Raw genomic sequence first — 19,383 nt, forward strand, 5'->3', positions numbered from 1 at the left:
CAGACGAATCCGACACGGGTCCCCGTTGATCGGATGGAGAGTCGGTGGAGCTTGAGGCTCTTTTGACCGAAAAAAAACAAGTTTTTGAGCAAAAAACGTGAAAAAATAGCACTAACGCTCGAGAGCAATAGCACGAGGATCCCAACACATGAACGTGCGGTAAAAATCTGAAGATGGCTGCCAGAGGCGGTGCTTAGGTAGAGGGCAGTCATTGGCTGTGGTCAGTATGACGCAGAGACCAGTGATTGGTTATTACTATGAAAGACAGATCAGAAACGAAACTGATACTGGTTTTTTCTTTACCGAGGATTCCCAGCCTGACGACGGGGAATATTCATGAGCATGTGAATCCATGCCAGACCCCATGCTGGAGAAAAGACAGAATATACAAGATGAGGAATCTGTAGATGGAAGGACTCTATTAGAACCAAAGGGGGTGGTATTTCCATCCTTGTCTGAGATTTTTGACATCTGACAGGAATTGTAGGGGTGTATTCCACAGAAGCGCCAATCTCGGCGGCTGGCAATAAGAGAGGAGCTGGCACCTGGGCTTCGACACCGAGCGTGGAGGCGCACAGCATTGTGGAATCCGCTGGTCGAGCTGAACGGAGCCAGCAAGCGTGCAGTCCACCGGGCCCCTCTGCTAATTTCATTAGTCTCGTTGGGGCCTGAGGGTGCCAATGGCATTGGGGTTGGAGCCCGCCAGCACCAGGACCTTGACAAAGATGTCGAACATCTGTTGCTTGAATGTTTCCCATTCTTCCAGTGTGGAGGTCTTGGTGGGAATGGTACCAGTGAAGGTGGCGAGTCCTTGGGGATGTGCCTGGAGCGTGAGTGCTCACTCCGCTTCTGAGAGGAGGGAGAAGAATTATGTCTGGAAGAGTCGCTGGGGGAGCGGGACCTCTTTCAATGCAGCTGCAGTCTTTTATCCTTATGGATCGGCTCTTCCGCTGGTTCCTTGACCACAGTTTTCTATGTTTCCCTAAACGGAGATTTCAAAGGGGACCTGCTACTACTGTTGACGGTATAAAGTGAAATGTTTCAGCTGCATGCTCCCAAAGGGCCTTAAGGTGCATTGGCTGGTAGGATCCACAATCCTCCATATCATGGTCCGCCCCAAGGAAGTAGAGGAATCCCCTGTGAGGATCCAACACAAAAATGTTGCCTCCCACAGTCTGAGCAGGGCTTGAAGCCTGAGGCCTTCAGAAGATTAGGCATGTTGCAGCAAATAATTAGCAATCCTAGGTGGTATACCTGAAGTGTAACGAGTATGTGGGGGAAAAAAGGAATGGAGGTCATGGGGCATGTCGGCTCCATATATACTGGCCATGATGTCATGGCCAGTGGCTGTGTGCACAAGGGTGCTGGGTGGAGCCATGCTGCAACCCACAGTTGTTAAAACATTTTTTGAGGACAGCTGGCACTGGAAAGAGAATATCAAAGATGAGCAATCCGTGCAAGGAAGGAAATCATTAGAATTGCCTTTGCTGTTTACTGGGTGGGGGCGTCGGGGGAACTTGATCACTACCCTGCAGGCCAATAGTTGAATGATCAATGACTGGAGACAGCAGAAGACTGCTGAATAGGCAGCCCAAGGGACTTGGCTATGGACTTCATGCCTTAAACATTTTTAACTATTAGTCCGCCTTGGAGCGTAATGTAATGTGGTCTTACATTGCAGCATTCTTCTGGAGGGTAGGGTGTATTAGTCGGATAGCAAATCTTTGGTGTTGATGAATTGTAGTCGAAAGTACCCATTACCTATAAGTTAATATGAAAATCTCAATGTTGTTTGTGGCTGGTCCTGACCGGGCAGGTTATCCATATGAGCAGCCCCTGGATTGTGGAGTGCAAAAATTAACAGCAGGGTTGGTGATAGAAGATGAATAGGGTCTGAATCTGTTTGTACATGAGACCTAGGAGGATGCCTGTAGAAGTGTGTGAGGTCTAAGAATGCAAGATTTTAGTGATACTTTAGTTCAGGGACGAGGGGGTTAGAGAGTGGGGGTGAGGGTATTGTCATTTCCTGGGACGTGGTGATAATTTCCCGCAGTGTAAAGGTGCGAAGCAGTGCTACATAGGAGAGGTTTCATGTGTCAGCTTGGTTTCCTGAAGATGCTAGTGCCAAGTTTGGAAAAATGCTTGTCGTAAATTAGCCCAAGTTTCTTGTGCACAGTTTTTAGTCAGTTGCTATTATTTTTCTTTTCTTTCAAAATGGTTGATTCAAATGTCAAGGCTTGAGCGGTTTCCTGAAGGCCAGGTGGGTCTTCCTCCAGGAGGATAGGGTGTTCCACAGTTTCAGGGCCAGAACTGAAAAAGAGGCTACTCCTTGCTGTTTCTTGTTGCAGTTGTGGACTAGTACTAGTGCAGCATTGCTGGACCCAAGTGTTCTGGAAGGAGTGCAATGTTGAAACTTACTTCTGAAGGAGAAAGGGTCCCACTCCATCATATGAACGATGGATGATGCACAAGGTTTTGAAACTAACCCATTTTTTATGGGTAGCCAGTCGAGAATACGTAATGCTGGTGTGATATGTTCAAATCGCCTTATTCTTAGAAGCTTTGAGAAGCTTGTTCCCACCAAAGTGCATGTTGAGAGGTTTAACTCAACATTAGGCGCACACCCAAATGTATGCATCCAGTAATGCCGCCTGAGCACAGTTTCTGAGCCCAATGAATAACTCACAAAAATGCAGTGTTTAGACCAGACTGCAGGATCTGCCTTGTGGCCTTCTAACCATCATTTACCAAGTCCATTCATTTCCAGCAATATGTCTCCTGCCTCCTTCACCACATTCCAAAGGTTGTGTGAGAAAATACATATGGCAACATAGGAGATAACAGCCACTAAAAAACATACGCCCTATTGCATCTACTTTCCTGCTTTCTCTGATGGGGGCCAAGAATGGTGGCCACCTTTACCTCCTTTCTGAAGGTCAGACTCTCCAGGCCAGGAGATGGACTCTATTGGCTGTAGCCCCCAGCAAATGCAGAGGGGGTCTACGTATTTAAGGGTTGCGCTCAAGGGCAATCCCTGTCTTTTCCATGTTCACTCCAGCAAGAGGAAGTCCCCTACTCCACCGTGGGACCACGTCTGCTACACTTTCCATCAGCAGTAGGAGTCGCCGAGGACATATCAAGATGTCCGCCATGTTTTTGTCCTTTGTTGCAGCTGGCCACCCTGCCTGGTTGCCTGGAGGCACCTCTCAAGTCCCTTTAGCCTGATTGGCTGTAGGCCCGAGCAAATGCAGAGGCCCGGCTGAGTCCTGAGGCCAAGCTGGGTCCGCGCATTTAAGGGCCGCGCTCAAGGGCAAACCCTGTCTTTTCCCGGTCCTTTCCCGAGCCTTGACCTTTCCCGAGCCTTGACCTCAATACGTATGCTTGCCTGAGGCCTACACATCTGCTCACTTGATCCTGATCGAGATATCAGGCAAGAGGTGCACATTCTAGGTGGCCAAGCCACCCTCTGCTATCACTCATGCTGTCCTATTGCTCATACTTTCCTTCTGTATTTGAGCATTGTAGAGGAGGTCCCAGACATGGCCTGCACCCCTTCCACTCATTGCGAGGTACCCGGAGTGTACTCGCCAAGGTAAGTGACGTATGAGGAGCAAATGAACCAACAAAGAGCTGCACTGGGACTCTGCCCAGTATACATCAGAAGATCCATACCTGTTGAAGCGCCCATAACCAGACAACCCTGGGCAGCACGGTACCCTATCAGACAGCCGTACCAGCCGCTGATACGAAACGAAGAGTACCTACAGACGGCCCATGAAGAGACTCAAAGAGCCCCAATGGAAGGCCAGTGGAAATGACTCAAGGGCCTGAACAGACTCGTGAATGAACAAAAAGCAGCTATCGAAGATAGCACGCCAGTGCGAGTAACTACGAAAATAAATATAATGGACACAGAGAAGAGACGATGTTAAAACGTGAGGAAACGTTGCTACGAGACAAGATGGGAGCTACCGACCTGTCAAACGTGTGTAAATAGGCTTGGAAAGCAAGAGGCAATAGAAACAATACTGCTTGCAATGCTTAGTAGAAGATTAGAGCGGCAAGTGCCAACCATATATCTACCTCAATAAGGCACATTATACAAGTGCGACTCCATTTTGTAAAAGCAGAAATGTACCCAGGCTGCCAGAGGCCTGACAGGCCAAGTTTCGTAACCCAGCCAAAGGCAAGAGAAGGAGCGAAATCGAAACTCAACAAAGAGCGGTTCATGCCTAGGAAATCGAGGTCAACCAGAGAAAGGGAGGAGAGCGTCAGCTAACAAGACTCAAACTTCAGAGCATACCAGCCTGCCTCATGAAGGTCAAGATAAGCGGGGCCCATGCAGGTGGTGAGGCTGAAACAGAATTAAATGCACTAAAAGCTGGAAACTGAAGCAGATTTATGGTGAACTAACACGTGACCAGCCAGGCGTGAAGAAGTACCACCGCCTGATGTCATCCAGGACCCAAGGATGCCATAACTTTTCCCGGTAAGAGACTACAGTTTCGAGGCCATCCTTAGCCAACTAATTGACACATCGCCCTAAAACACTGATTGATGGAAAGGAGGCTGGGTGAATCCTGGGACACTAGGCACCTGGGTGTCCATTCTGCATGCTGCTAACTAAAGTGGAGATTTATGCTTAGGGGGGTAACTTGCCCAATCACAATGGACCATGTAATATAGGGTCCTATAGATAATGTAACCAATAGGACGTCGTAGTTGTAGTGACGTCCATCACGCGTGATGTAGAGGGATGGGCGTAGACGCCCACCCGATAAGAGTTAACCAATCCACATGCTCTGTTACCATATACAGATATAACACCTATACTTAAGTTACCTTTCCTAACCAATTATATTGCAGGATGATTTTTTATAGAATTACACGTCAGTGATGATGAGTTTTGCCTATAACAATGACTGTTTGACTGAAGTTCGAGGAAGTCGGAGCGAGACAGGTGATCGCAATGCTGCTGATTTCCATTTGTTTCTCTGATGTGCTTGTCATTAAACGGACTTCCCTTTGCCAACTTACTGGGTCCACATTATTGAGTCGTGTTGGAGTAAATGAATCCTGCACCCCCTGTCCTCACATGGTGCAGCTATCTTGTCTTACAAGTTCTAGAGGGTGAGCGCTGACATATGGGCCCGTCAGTGAATTCCTTTCCTCCTGAACAGCGCAACTACCACTGACCTTAGATGTTAACATTCTTTTGCAAACTTTGCATGCTTGTGTTACTTTTCTCCAAGCGAACCTCCCTCCTGACCTATATCCACATCTTTGCTTTTACACCTCCGAAATATTCTGAACTTTTACCAACCTGTGCTCCAAGTTGAGCCGTCATGGTCATAACATTATCGACTTGGCAATGTTTGCACCTAACTGCTCCTGATCGTATTCATTGCTGCGACAGGCCATGCCTAACTTATTAGTCCTAAATTTGTTACTGCAGCTAAATCTCGATCCTCAGACACCGCTATTATCTGGCGATCACTGCAACTTCCACTGTTTCTTTATTATTGCTACATACTATGCCTGACTGGCTCCATATGCCTTACTGCATCAACATCTGTCCTTGCTGCCTCGTTCATGTTATTCACTGTATATGCCTGCTACCCTTACGATGACTTGTTATGTATTTGACGTAGCTTAGCTATAAGAGCAGAGCTTCCCATTACATATGCCCGGTACCCTTATTATGACTTTTTATTTATTTGATGTAGCTTTGCTATAAGAGGTTAGCTACCTTTTGCACATGTCTGCTATTTGATCATGTCCTGAGCTGTACCTGTTAAAGCTACGTGCCACATTAGGTGTGCTTTGCCTGTATTGAAGATCTGTATCCATGTATTTATTCTTATGTATCGGTCTGAGCTTTGGGATTAAGAGGCACAGTTATCACTCCCCCTGTACGTTACTATCTCGCACAATCTCTCTTCTGTATGCATTATCCTTCCGCTGTATGCCGTTGTCTGTAACTTTTATATTGCACTTACTGTAACCATGTTCTCAAGCTAAGCGCCAAGATGCCCAAGGACGATGTGCGCTATACAAATATAAAACCAAACCTAAAGAAGCTAGGATTTGGGGAAGGTCTTTAGGGCCTTGTGGAGAGTGGTAAAGAGCTTGGCTGCTTGGACTGCAAGGACTTACAGGATCCACATTCTTCAGTGTTATGCTGGTGACCCAGGCACCAAAGGCAGCACTTGTGGCGGCTAGATACAGCCATGGATTTTCTGTAGTTCTTGCAATGCTTAAACCCCAAGGCATTCAGCTACTTGCTTTCTCTATCAGGGGCCAAGAAGGGTGGCTGCCTTTGCCCTACTGCGACACGGGTAAAACTACTGTAAAGCAGTGGCGTGATATAGTACTAGGAACTGAGGTCATATGGTGCAGCCAACTCCATATATGCTACAGTTGATGTAAAATCTGGAGTCATGCACAACATTGACTCTGAGCAGAACCGACGCAGATCTGCATTGCGCCGCCTAATGGCCGAGAAAGTTTCCAAAGTCAGGCAAATGTCTGGAGCATATTTCTTAGATGAAGAGTCTGTGGGAGAAAAAAGTTGACTCAATGGGCTCAGTTGATTTTGTTCCTTCCCGAGTACCACATTTACATTAATTATATCTGACTGCTTGTGACCTGCTACGAAATTCAGTGTTGATTCATGTCATGTTTGCTTCCTGGATACAGACTCAAAGTTGTGTCCTATAACTGAAGTGACAACCAATCACAGAACAGACAAGAATTCACATGATGGACATTTTAGTAGCGCATCACGCTGGCTATGTGCAAGTCAGCTGTGGTGATGTGCTGAATGCAACCAATCAATCTTTGATCATGGATGTTTCAGCAAGCGGTGGTGGGTGGAGCAAATGCCAACTTGTTTCAAAAGTATCTAACAGTAAAAATAGAAGCAGAGGGCAAACCAAGATGTGATCTCCTCACTGGCCTATTGGTGGAAAAACATGATATGGTGTGTTGTATACTGTTTACAGAGGCATGTCTGGTGCACTGAAAGTCTCAAATGAGAGTCTTAAAATGACAGCAATCTTTAGACATTCTTACTTTGGCCTCTCTGCAGTGCAGAACATTCACAACCATTCGGGAAGTACGGAGAGCAGGACGACAGAATAATTTCCTAATAGCTGCCTCCATCTCAAGTAGGTGAGCAGCACACACTGGGGAGAACTATAATATATAATGTGATGGCACTAAAACTTAATGGCCTCTAGTCCATACTTTAGGTAGTGAAAGAAATCTAGAAAAGGTACTGGGGATACCTGCACAACAGCACTTTCAACAAAACGTTTAAAACAAAATTCTGAAAAAATGTTTTGTTTAGCTGAGACATTACCTTTAAGGCAATTTTTTTGATTCATCATAAATACCCCAACACCTGTCTTTACTCTTAAATAGCACAATCACAAGCTGTTCTACTGCTGCTAAACATAACCTTTACATTTTCTAGTTTTTTTTAATAGGTTTTCTGATTTCACCAAAGAAATGCCCTCCAACACGTTTCCCAAATGTAAATAATAAAGACAGACTAGTTTGTCTTACAATAGACAGACACAAGATGTAAAAAAATTATCCATTTATTGGTTCATAAAATAAAGTACACAACTGAAAAAACAGTTTTGGCACTACCCTCTACAGTACTTAATTCTGTGTTTGGATACCTTAAATCTTCTACACAAAGATCCCTGCTGTGCTTCAAGTTTGAACCGAGCTACTAGCCCAGGAAATAGGTATTTAAACTGACGGCATTGTAGCTTTCCTTGCAACAAAGACTTTACACATATGAATGAAGACTGGGTCACTGATCAAATCGAAAACTCATTTTTATGGATGAAGTACCACTTATACTAAAAATCTGTCGCATCATAAAATGTGGTATTTGCATTCACAGCAGGATACATATGTTTGCACAAAAAAAAGCAATACATATTGACAAAAATAAAATCCAATCTAATGACGTCTGCCTTTTCAAAAAGAATTTTGAAATAATTAAAAAAAAGATAATAGCATCTGATTTTAAACAAAGCTAATAACAAAGTTTTACAATACAATTGTAATTTTTAATTAATTCCACAATGGCGTTTTCTGCAAAAGTTTTTAATATGTACAATGCCTTGCGAAAAACCTTTTTCTACAGCGCATATTTTCTTTCACAGCTATGAAACATAAAAAAATATGTCAAAAAGCAGATAAGTTATCTGACTTCAAGTTACATTTCAGGCAAAAAGGTATGTATATCATACGAAGAAATCCTCAGCAGTCCCTCCATTCATGTTATTTGCTTTCAACGGCAACCCTTTACAAATGAGAATGTGTGGATCAGTGCAGTTATTTACACGCTTGCTGAATGCACTTTTCCTTTCACACAAAATACATTGTCCAAACGGGTCTCCCGTACATTCTCCTTTAATGCACAAGATCAAGATGAAGTATTGTCAGCTTTCGAGGAGTTTCTAATCATTTGCATAGGTGTCGCCTTTCTTTATTTTCTTTGCATAGCCTGCAACAAGTAAAATATACACACATTGAGCATTTGAGAGCATTGGGTTGCCCAAAGAACAAACAGTATCACAAAGCAGGGCATGCAACTCCCCAACAAAAGACATTTTGTCAGTCCCTCCACATCTATTATCTTCATGTTTACAACAGTTACCTTTTCTAGTCATTCAGAAAATCAGTTCTCCAATTTGACGTAATACACAATGACATGTTGGCACGGAAGTTGGAACTAGGGGAAACTGAAGTTTAGCTTCTAGTAGTTATTCAGCCACAATTCTGCAATACATACTTTCATGATTATCTATCCAGCTAGTTTCACCTACTATTTTTCAGATGTTCATTCAGATGAAAAAGAAGCACTTTTATTTTAGATGACCCGATTACTTACATTTCTGTAATGTTCTTGCTGATGAATTAGTCATTCCACAGATTCATCATCTTAAAACTATTTACTGTAGTGCTGGGGGTCTTCAGAAACTTGTTCAGCTACACAGGGCACACAACAACATTGCACCCGACAATGGACGTGATGTTGCAGCCAGTACATACTGTGGCAGCTGCAGGCCATGACTTCAGTTCTGCCTTTTTCCCCTAGCACTCAGCAGTAGCCGAGGGAATGCAGAACAGCAGGTGTACAAAGTATTTGCCAGAGGGTCACGGGAGTGTAATGAGGAATCTGTGGAAGGACTAATCCATCAGAAAAAACATAAGTCATTTCTTCTTCTAGTTTTAATCGGATTCCTTCTGCTAACAGATCTTAGGTAGACTCCTAGAGGAGTACAGAACCTGGAGGAGGGAGGAGAGCGAGACCGTGACCATCACCTACACCAGGAAACTCTGGGGGACCACTCACTCAAAACTATTATCCTGTCTGGAAAATGAATCCAGACAATAACGCTTGGCAACCATGTTCAGGGATGCCCAAGTAACAGCCTGACAGATATCCAACACAGGGGCACCCCTCTGCAGAGCTGAGGTAGCTACTAGACCCCTGGTCAAATGGGCATGAAGACCTTTAAGCACAACTTCCTGGTCAAGTCATAGCCCCCTGAAATACAGAGGGCGATCCACCTGGACAGGGTCTGCTTAGTCACAGCCCTGCACGTGTGGCTACCAGCATAACCCACAAAGAGGTGGCCATTCTTCCTGATGTCCCTCGTCTAAAAGACACAACAGGGCAATCTAGGGTTTCCAAGGAGTGAAAACGCTCCATTCTCTCAAAAGGGAGAGGCTGAGTGAAGAAAACAGGAAGATGGATCTTCTGTGAGATGGAATAAGTTACTTACCTGATAGTCCTGTTCTCCAGCGTTGGTATATTTCATAGATTTTCATGATGTTTGAATATTACCCATTGCCAGGCTGGGAATTCTCAGTAACATTAAGGCAGTTTACTACATTTGAACTGCAGTCGTTTTAGTGTTCTCTTGGCGTTGGTTTGGGTCATATTGCCACACAGCCAATAAGCAGAGAGTTACTTAGCTGCACCCCTGGAAGCCAACTTCATATTTAAAATATCGCAAAAGTAGCAATACTAGAGTGGTGCCAGAGAAGAGGCAGCTCAGCTCGGACCCTGCACGCCCAAAAGCGCTGAAGGTGTGGAGTCACAGCGCCGACCCCAATGAATGGTGGGGAGCGACAGGAGGAGGTGTGGAACCCCAGAGAAGGAGTCGTGGACGGCAGATGCGGGCAGGAGGATTAAGATGCAGAGCGACGCACAGTGGGATGCAGAGCGGTGCCAGACAGGACGGGAAGCGGGAGATAGCTGCCGCAGTAACCAGAGGCGGGGAATGTATGAGGCCCAGCAGCCCTGGCACGACCCGTAAGGTGTAGGATTGCATAGAGGGCCAGCTGATATAAGAGGAACACAGCAGAGGCCTAGACAGACTGCCCTGTGTGGAGGTGGTATCGGGCAGACAATCTCGCAGGTAGGACCCCCGTGGAGTGGACCCCAGTGCGCTGTGAGGAGCGGGAGCCAGCAGAGGAGCAAGTGGACGCGTGGGGAGAAGGGGTAGGAGCCGAACGTGACATGTGGCACATGCCACAGCGTGCCACAGCATGCCACAGCATGCCACCAATCTCTGGACTGGCTGATGGAAAATGTGCAGTTTTAAGGAGTTCAAACACATTCTACAAGTGAAAAATACCCTCTCAATCAAAGTGGGATTGTTTTATATTGAAACACTTCCAGCAAATGCATAGTTTAAGCACTTATCATGCCACAGCATGTCAATCTCGGGACTAGCTGATGTCAAATTTACTGTTTAAATGACTTTAAAGACATTAAACAAGTGAGTAAAAAGCTTCACAATCATTGGGAGATGTTATAAATCAAATTTAAAAAAAAAAAGAAAAATTTGAATTTTGACAGCTTCCTAGAACTTTCAACCTCGTGCACTGTAGTCTGAAGTTCTATCATTGCACCAATGCTTAATTTAGGAAACTGCTGGTGCTAGTTCTTATGACCTATTCAAACAGCAGGGCCTGAAAGTCCCTTTTCAGTGTCAATTCTATGGTAGCATGCCACCAAGATATTTCTTTATATCTGCTTCAAATCAGTGTTTTCATTGCTTCAAAATTACTTCATGCATCTCACTTCTTAGTCTCTTGTCTTATGTTTCATACCTTTCAGCAATTGAATGTTTGAAAGCACTTGGAACTCCAGCATGCCACAGCATGTCACTCCTCTCGGGACTAGCTGATGCCAAATTTACTGTTTAAACGACTTTAAAGACATTAAACAAGTGAGTAAAAAGCCTCACAATCATTGGGAGATGTTATAAATCAAATTTAAAAAAAAGAAAAATTTGATTATTTGATTTCCAACAGCTTCTTAGAACTTTCAACCTCGTGCACTGTAGTCTGAAGTTCTACCATTACACCAATGCTTTAGATGGGAACACTTCTGGTGCTAGTTCTTATGACCTTTTCAAATAGCAGGGCCTGAAAGTCCCTCTTCAGTGTCAATTCTAATGTGGCATGCCACCTAAATATTTCTTTATATCTGCTTGAAATCAGTTTTTTCATTGCTTCAAAATTGCTTCAGGTGTCTTACCTCTTAGCCTCTTGTGTTATATTTCATAACTTTCAGCCACTTGGAACTCCAGCATGCCACAGCATGTCACCAATCTCTGGACTAGCAGATATAAAATGTACCGTTTAAATGACGTCAAAGACATTAAACAAGTGAAGAAATAGCCTCACGACCATTGAGAGATGTTATAAATGAAATTTAATAATAAAAAGCCTGTACGTAACCTTGCGGCTGCTAGCTGTCTGTCTCCTGTGCATTACACAATATGGCCTGGGTATAAGTAGAATCCTCCGACAGCGAGTAAAGCAGAGAAGGGCCTTCAAACACTCTGCAGGACCCCTCTCTGGGACAGCTGATGGACAAAGCAGCATGGGCAGGCCTAGGGCCGCTATCCCATAAACTGGACTGTCTCCTGGGCTGGGTCGCCTTCTCGCAAGGGCCGACAGCTGTGAGGCCCAGAGCCTGCAAGAGACAATGGCAGGAGGAACATAAGGCCAGTGGCGAACCACTGACCGAATCACGCAAAGGACACACAAAAGAGAGGCATGCTAAGGGAAAGGCGTGATGGAAGGGACAAGGTGAAATACCCCTTAGCCCACAGGAAGACCAAGAGGGCACTGAATGGGATTCCAGCAGCACTGAGAGTTCTCACCTTTCTGTGAGCTTGGCCACTCCTCAGGAAGGAGAACTGTGCAAAAGGCACAATAAGAGTGTTTAGAAATGCAGAGATAGTTCCCTGGTCGACCCCTTTCATCCAGACCTGCTACTCCACCCGAGATCCTCGGAGGCAAGCCCCCACTTAAGGCCAAAAGGTACTTGAGCAAGTGACTGTGCACGCCTCTAAATAAGGAGGTGAGAGGCTAATTGAAGGCACAATATCCCAGACCTTCTCTGCTGGATAAAGTAGCGGACACTCTGGAGGTGGACTCATTCATGGTGAAGCACACCAAGGACCTTAAAAGGGCATTGACCGCTCATGGATAGCATGCCAGGACAAGCTCCCCGATTCCATAGATCCATTGACCAAGATCATTAAAATGGTGGAAGAGACCAAAGAGGCCCTGCCTATGGATGTGCATATTCTGGCTAATTGGGCACAAAATGCAGTTTGTTTAATAAGTGATACCAACTGTACAATAGCAGCGGAGTGCAGAAGATCGATTGTAGTAATGATCGACCTGAAACTCGGGGAGTTGGCATCCTCTGAGGCCCTGCAGCAGCTAAAGGGCTTTTGTTTGGAAAAGCTTTTGTCAAAGACATGTCCAGATTTGTTAACACCTTTGCTGCTCTGGACAAAGGTCAGACATCGTTAAAAAGAGTGTTTGTGCCCTGTGTATCTGCCAGGGCGGCAGAAGCAGAGGTGTCTCCACCAGCCACTGAGGAGGCCAGAGGCCCTATAGAGGAAACAACTGGTGACAGCAGGAAGACAGAAGGCGGAATCCTTCCTTCCCCTCCCGTGGAAGAGGCAGGGGTTGGGGTTGGCACTGCAGCAGCAGGTGAGAATACAGTCGTATGCACACAGCGCAGCAGCAAGCAATGCAATTCCCGCGATAGTTGGTAGGCTAGCGATGCACCTAAGCGCTTGGGAGGAGCTTACCGTGGACTCTTGGGTCGCAGAGACTGTACAGGGGTGTTGTCTGTAATTTTTAAAGAGCACAAACTGAACTGCAGCACCCTTTCGCAATTTCAGAGTGTTAGGCAGAATCACATGCAGTACCCTTTGGGAACAGTACATGCAATTAAGACTACAAGTGTCAGTACAATTTCACCTTTGCTACAAGCCTGTACTACACAGTTATGTGGTAGCAATGGCTGAGCAGCCATACTTATCTCAAGAGTTGAAGTGAGCAGTAGAACAAGTTACACAAAGGGACCAACAAATACAGTGGTTCAACTCAAGGTTTCTTGGTAAAAGAATACACATTTATTTACACAGTCAATTAGACAACATTACACTAGCAAAAGCAGCTTAATATCATACACTAATACACCACAATACACATCCAATAAGTTACTGAACAAGTTCAGCTCCCCTGAAGTGGGAGCAAAATGGCACTTCAGTTACGTTAAAAAGGGGTAAAAAGACAAGGTTATAAGAAATGCAGCCCAAATACATTCATAGGTAGGGCAAAGGGTTTCAGTTAACCACAACCAGCAATTCAATTCGATAGGCCTTGGTCAAAGTCAATGGTTCAGAGTCTTGGTATAGGATAGCACAATTCTGGTAGATAACGGTTAAGTCTTTCCCACGGTTTTTAGAAGAATTTGGCTAGGTGAAAAGTTAGACAAATGTTTAGGGAAGGACCAGCCTTCAAAGAGGGGAAAGTTTCACAAACTTTCTCTGTGGTCGAAAAGATTTCCGGACCGTCTTTGCACAGTACCTTTAAAGTGAAGAAGAGCTGTAGCTGAGGCAGTTGTTCCTGGCAGTTCGAGCAGACCTCGCTGTTCCTGTGCTTCAGTCGTGGGGACAAGAAGGAGGACGTCGGGAGGTTCCTGCACTGCCCAGGGACGAGGCCACAAGCTTGGCTAAATGTCGGTTTAAGGTATGAGTGCCTTAAAGAACACAAACTGGTATCCTTCCCACTGGCTATCCGGTTTTCCACAGCACTCTGTAGAAAATTCGACCAGGAGGGGACGGTTTCCAGGTGGCTTGTGAGTTGGTTGGTCCCACCAAATTCGAGGGAAGAAGTTAACCTTGAAGGGCTTCTCTGTCGATGGAGTTTCAGGCAATTCAGACCTGCAGCAGGGCTTCACCGGTCGTCCAGGAGTTGCAGCAGTCCTCTTCCTTCAGCTCGTCTTCGGTTCTTTCGTTCCAGTGGTCGACTCTGCTTTCCAAGTCCCAGAGACCTGCTTTTAAACAGTTTTCCCCCATTCATTCCAGCCTGGCTGTCACTCACACAGCAGGGTGGCTGTCGTTGCCGGACAGCCAGCCAGCCAATCACGCCAGAGTGCATTCAGGTCTCCTAAGAGACTAAGTACAGGGAGTTACGGGCACCTCCCTCACATCCTGTCCACCCCAGACACTGAGGCGCCAGAGGAGTGCTTCAGCACTGAAACCCGCCAAAGGACAACGAACAAAGGGACCAAACCTGGTTAAACACAAGAAGGGCCTTTCCTAAAAGAAACGGCGAAAAATGTCGACCGGAGTCTGTTTTTACAGATAGGTCTTGGGCGCCATCTTGAAAAACATGGCTGACCTGATTTTTTGCTACCGTTGTTCGTGGTCTAGTAAAATCATGATAGTTTGATCTAAACCACTGCCACCAGCCATTTAAAGTAGGAAAGGGTAACATTTGACTGTTACATGAGTGTTTTGACTCAGGGGATGCTAGACAACCCCTCCAGCACTCTATAGGAAGATAGTGCGTTCTGGGTTGGTAAATATAAAGAGACTAGTAAAGTCAATTTAACTTTACATGCTCTGGGAGACAGTAGCCAGTCCCAGAGAAAGTGTTTAAACTCTGGGGAGTCTGAAAGACACCCCTTTGCCACTGCACTGAAGGTGTTGTGTGACACAAAGAAAAAGATGATGCCTATGGAGTTGTTTTAAAACACCATAACCAAAGAACACAAAAGTAAAACACACATCAAAATACATGGAAGAGTGGGAAAAAAAGGCTCACACTCTTCCCAGGAAGAAAAATCAAATCCTAGAAATCCAGCGAAGTTGCTGGGGGTCTCAAAACGTAAGGGAAATGAGCACATTTTGAGAATTCTCCCTAAACACTGAGGAGGAACAAAGCCTCATGGAAGTAGGAGAGTTTCTAAAGAAAAGGGCGATAAGACCAGCGCAGCAGGTGGTGCAACGCTTCCTAAGCAATGTCTCACTGGTGAAACAGAAGCAAAAGGGCAGGCCGGTGATGATCTCAGACAATTAAACGCCTTTCTCGTGTACCGACACTGTAAGATGGAGGAAATCCATCTCTTCAGGGACATTTTGCAGAAAGGGCACTGGCTAACCTGCATAGATTTGAGGGACGCCTATCTAGCAGTACCCATTCCTGAGATGCCACCAGCAATTTTTAGAATTCCTCTGGTGATGGCAAAGGTGAGAGGTTATGCGTCTCCCTTTTTGGACTAACTTCAGCACAGTGGTGCTTTACAAAGCTACTCAGGAGTCAGACTGATTTTATACATCGAGGATATTTGTCTCATGGCGCAGGATCCGATGCGGCTGCCAGAGCAAATGGTCCCAATGACGGGTCTCCTAGAGAAACTGGGGTTTCTCATCAATTGGGAGAAATCCGAGACCAGGTAACAGCAGAAATGGAGTTCCTGCGGTTTATCACAGACTCATAGCTGGGGCACTATCTCTGCCACTGTAGAAAATGAACGACCCTTTGAAACATCACAGTATTGACTTTCCATTAAAGACTAAACTTTACTTGACAGTCTTATGTTTGCTCAATCACCTCTTCTGTTTAAAAGTTCTTTTAACTAACTGGCAATTTCCCATCAATCATATGTCATAAGTTGCATTCGTCAGTAATTTTACAGTCACTTATCTAAGAAGGAATCTGCTGAACCTCCAAGGGAACCTGACAGCAGGTGCTGACACTAAACAGGCAGACAACACACGGCGGATCCCTGCTGGAGTTGGAGGCGGTTCATTATAGGTTTTGTTCTTCGCTATACGCTGTTCGAGATGGAGTCATTCATTAGGAAGCTACAGCGAGACAGTGAAAGAAAGAGGAATTGGGGATGAGGAATTGTGAGGTGATAGGACCATAACGTCGTGATTCATGGACTAGGACAAGTGTCATGCCTGTGGGCAATAGAGTTTCAAACTGCAAAGACTACATTGACACAGAAAATGTTTTTTCTTTGATTTTTGTTTAATGTTTTTTTTCTTTTTAAGATTGCTGCTTGAGTTTTAATAAAGAAGAGTATGCATATTACAAGCCCCTGTGTCTTTAATAGAATCATGACTTTCCTGAAAGAAAGTATTGACAATCTGGACTCTACCACAGTACCAACTGCCTCAATGGAGTTTACCATCATACAGCATTTCTGGCTAGTCCCTTTTTTCTGGCAATGTATTCCATATTGTGTCATGGAGTGCCCCCTACATTGCTCTGTCAACAGAGCTGCCAAGTGTCCCTAAAATTGTGGGAGTCTCTAGCAAAAGGAGACGGACACCTGCAGTCTTGTATTTGAGACGGATTTTCTTTCTACATCTGCAAAGATCTTCAGCTGTGCCTCAGACAGTCCCTTTGTTTGTGGCAACACTGGGTTGAAGTAAGTAACACACTGCTGAACACAGCACTCAACAGCACATGCTGGTCTGACTGGGGCTAAGCTGCGTCCTGTGCTCCTCGACTGCTGAATTTCCAGATGATGTCAGTGGCAACTTTGGATAAAGAAGGATAAATGGGATAGATAAGATGACCATGTGTGTAATTTCAGCAAAGGTGGTGTGCGAGAGGCTACACAACCCATGTGATGGTCTGACATGTATATTCTGGCACACAAACATGACTGTAGTGTCTGACAGGACATATTCTTGCTTTGCTTCTTAATAAGATTAGAAACCACATCCTGCAGTCTCATATGAAGCACAGTTTAGGGTTTCTAAGCCAGATCTTTTGTTTTTTAATGTTAAATCAGGAAAGGAGAGGACCTTGCAATTCTCTTATTGATTTCTTGTGCAAGTTCATCACTACCAGGTTGGTGCTGCAGACCCCAGTCAATGTCAAGGGATAGGCTTCACGGAGGGACTACTTCACCTTAATGTCTACTTTCCTTAAGCCTCAGCCCGAGGAAAATCCAGACACTTCCCAACAGACTGGTCCCTCTGAATGTCGCTGTGGCTCATATGTCTCACACTCTGCCCGACCTCTATTGTCCTTCAAAGGCATGCATGAAATGGACAACTGCCCTCAGGGCCACAGCTTTATGGAAGAAATGACAAATTATATGGCTTTTCCCCTAGTCCATGTTGGCAAGAGAGTAACAATATTCTTATACTGCAGGCCCATGTGAAATATAGCTTTCTCTTAAAATCTATGTATCATATGTTTGTCCTTCTGTAGGCTGTTGATTTCTTGGAGTCATAGATGTGTGTGATGTGTTGCATTTTGATAAGTTGTTCATTTTGTAAGGCCCATTGCTTCCGAGTCACATTTTACATGTTACTGTGTGGGTTCTCAGCAGTGGGTCAAAAAATAGAAGAAAAGCATGACAGGGTTTAGATAAAAGCAATATTTCCAGAGACACATGGGCTAGATGGAGCCTGGGGTCCCCTGCTATATTAAACAGGCCAGGCATTTTAGGAGCCACATAAGGAAAGAAGGAAGGCCCTTTACCCTGGAATAGGGGGTGTAGAGAGTGGGGGCTCCCAAAGCATTGATACGAACAGAAATGCGACATTCACAAATAGAGTGTGAGGTGTTCCTTGGTCTGTTGTAGTATCGTCATGTCCACCTTTACATTTTTCATCACCCTATCATGATGGACCCAAAACCCCTACTCCCAATTTTCCAAGAGTTATTTCTGCGCACACCACTCCCATTAGAGCACTTGATTGCAACTGTCAGATTACATGGTCACTGTCCATTTCAATGCAGTGGCTGGCAATCCCATGGACTACCTGCTGGGTTATCCAGGTCTTCGGGCGTCGACATCGGAGGCAGTGGAAGTTGAGGCAAAAGCTCTGGTTAGCATGGTCAGATCGATGATGACTCTAAAATATTTATCACTTTGATTGTCCTGCTGCTATTTAAATTCGTTTTCAGCTGTGTGCACATCGTGATTGTCCTGCTGGTGTTTAAATTCATTTTCAGCTGTGTGCACATCTTGATTGTCCTGCTGTTGTTTAAATTTGCTTTTAGCTATGTGCACATCTTGATTGTCCTGCTGCTTTTTAAATTTGTTTTCAGCTGTGTGCCCATCTTGATTGTCCTGCTCCTGTTTACATTAGCTGTGTGCATAACCTGCTTTTCATGAGAATGTGTTAACAAGTCCACCCCTCTGTACTCTGTCTAGTCTGCTACCGGTTCCCTCACCCTTCCTCAGTCCCATTGTCCCTCTGTGCTGTTATTCCCCTCAGCCATACACCCACTACGTCCCCTTCCTCTGCGTGTTCAGTTTTTCTGTGCATATTACCCCCCCCCCAGCTCCCATTGTTTTTTTCCCAGACTTGTTCCCTGTCTCCCCCCCCCTCTACCTTCTGCTCTCGCTGCGCCTCTCTGGCCTCAGCCTGGTTAAGTGTACCTCACTCTCTGCAGTTTGCTACAGCGCTATCTATTTCTCATATCTTCTCAAACTGCTTCTCTATCTCTTATCCTTCACCCCTTACTAAGTCTGTCAGGGAGAACCTCAAGAAGGACATACTGAGCTCTAACCCAGGCCTTCCAATTGCAGTCACTTACATCATTGCCTCTGCCAGAGAGACTCTCACAGACATACTCTGTCGTTCCCTCACCTGTCCTGTGGACTCTCCATACGATTGCTCTTCTCTCTCCTTTCTCTTCTTTGCCCATCAATGGTGGCACCCGCTGCAAGGTCTTTCTTGCCCTCTCCACCTCCAGGGTCATCATCAATGTCTACTGCAATGGTACCATCATGGTCCAGGGTCCTCAAACCAACCTTCTACTCTTTCATAGGCTCCTCCCCCGCCTTATCAACCTCCCTCCGCCTTTTGCACCAGCTCCTTCAGCTGCCCTGGCTCCCATGCCAGCTGTGCCCACCATGGCTCCCTTGCCACCTCCTAACCACCCTTCTACCCTTGCCATGGCTTTCTTGCCACCACCCCACACATTGACAACCCCATCTGCCTTCTCCTCTTGGGTGAACCAGTCACCCACTAACACTGTATCTGGGGCTCC

General features: G+C 45.4%; 1 protein-coding gene across 3 annotated transcripts in view; it reads right to left on the minus strand.

The window, feature by feature from the left end:
* Positions 1–7,588: 7,588 nt before the first annotated feature.
* The window catches only part of PSME4 (proteasome activator subunit 4), a 3,386,216-nt gene continuing 3,374,421 nt past the window's right edge, over positions 7,589–19,383 (minus strand). For all 3 annotated transcript variants that reach the window (XM_069608231.1, XM_069608232.1, XM_069608230.1), the window contains one exon: positions 7,589–8,527. The gene's annotated coding sequence lies outside the window, so the exon portion shown is untranslated. The remainder of the gene's footprint in view (positions 8,528–19,383) is intronic.

The sequence above is a fragment of the Ambystoma mexicanum genome, chromosome 4q (genome assembly GCF_040938575.1).
Source record: "Ambystoma mexicanum isolate Mex_15411 chromosome 4q, UKY_AmexF1_1, whole genome shotgun sequence".
Taxonomy (NCBI): domain Eukaryota; kingdom Metazoa; phylum Chordata; class Amphibia; order Caudata; family Ambystomatidae; genus Ambystoma; species Ambystoma mexicanum.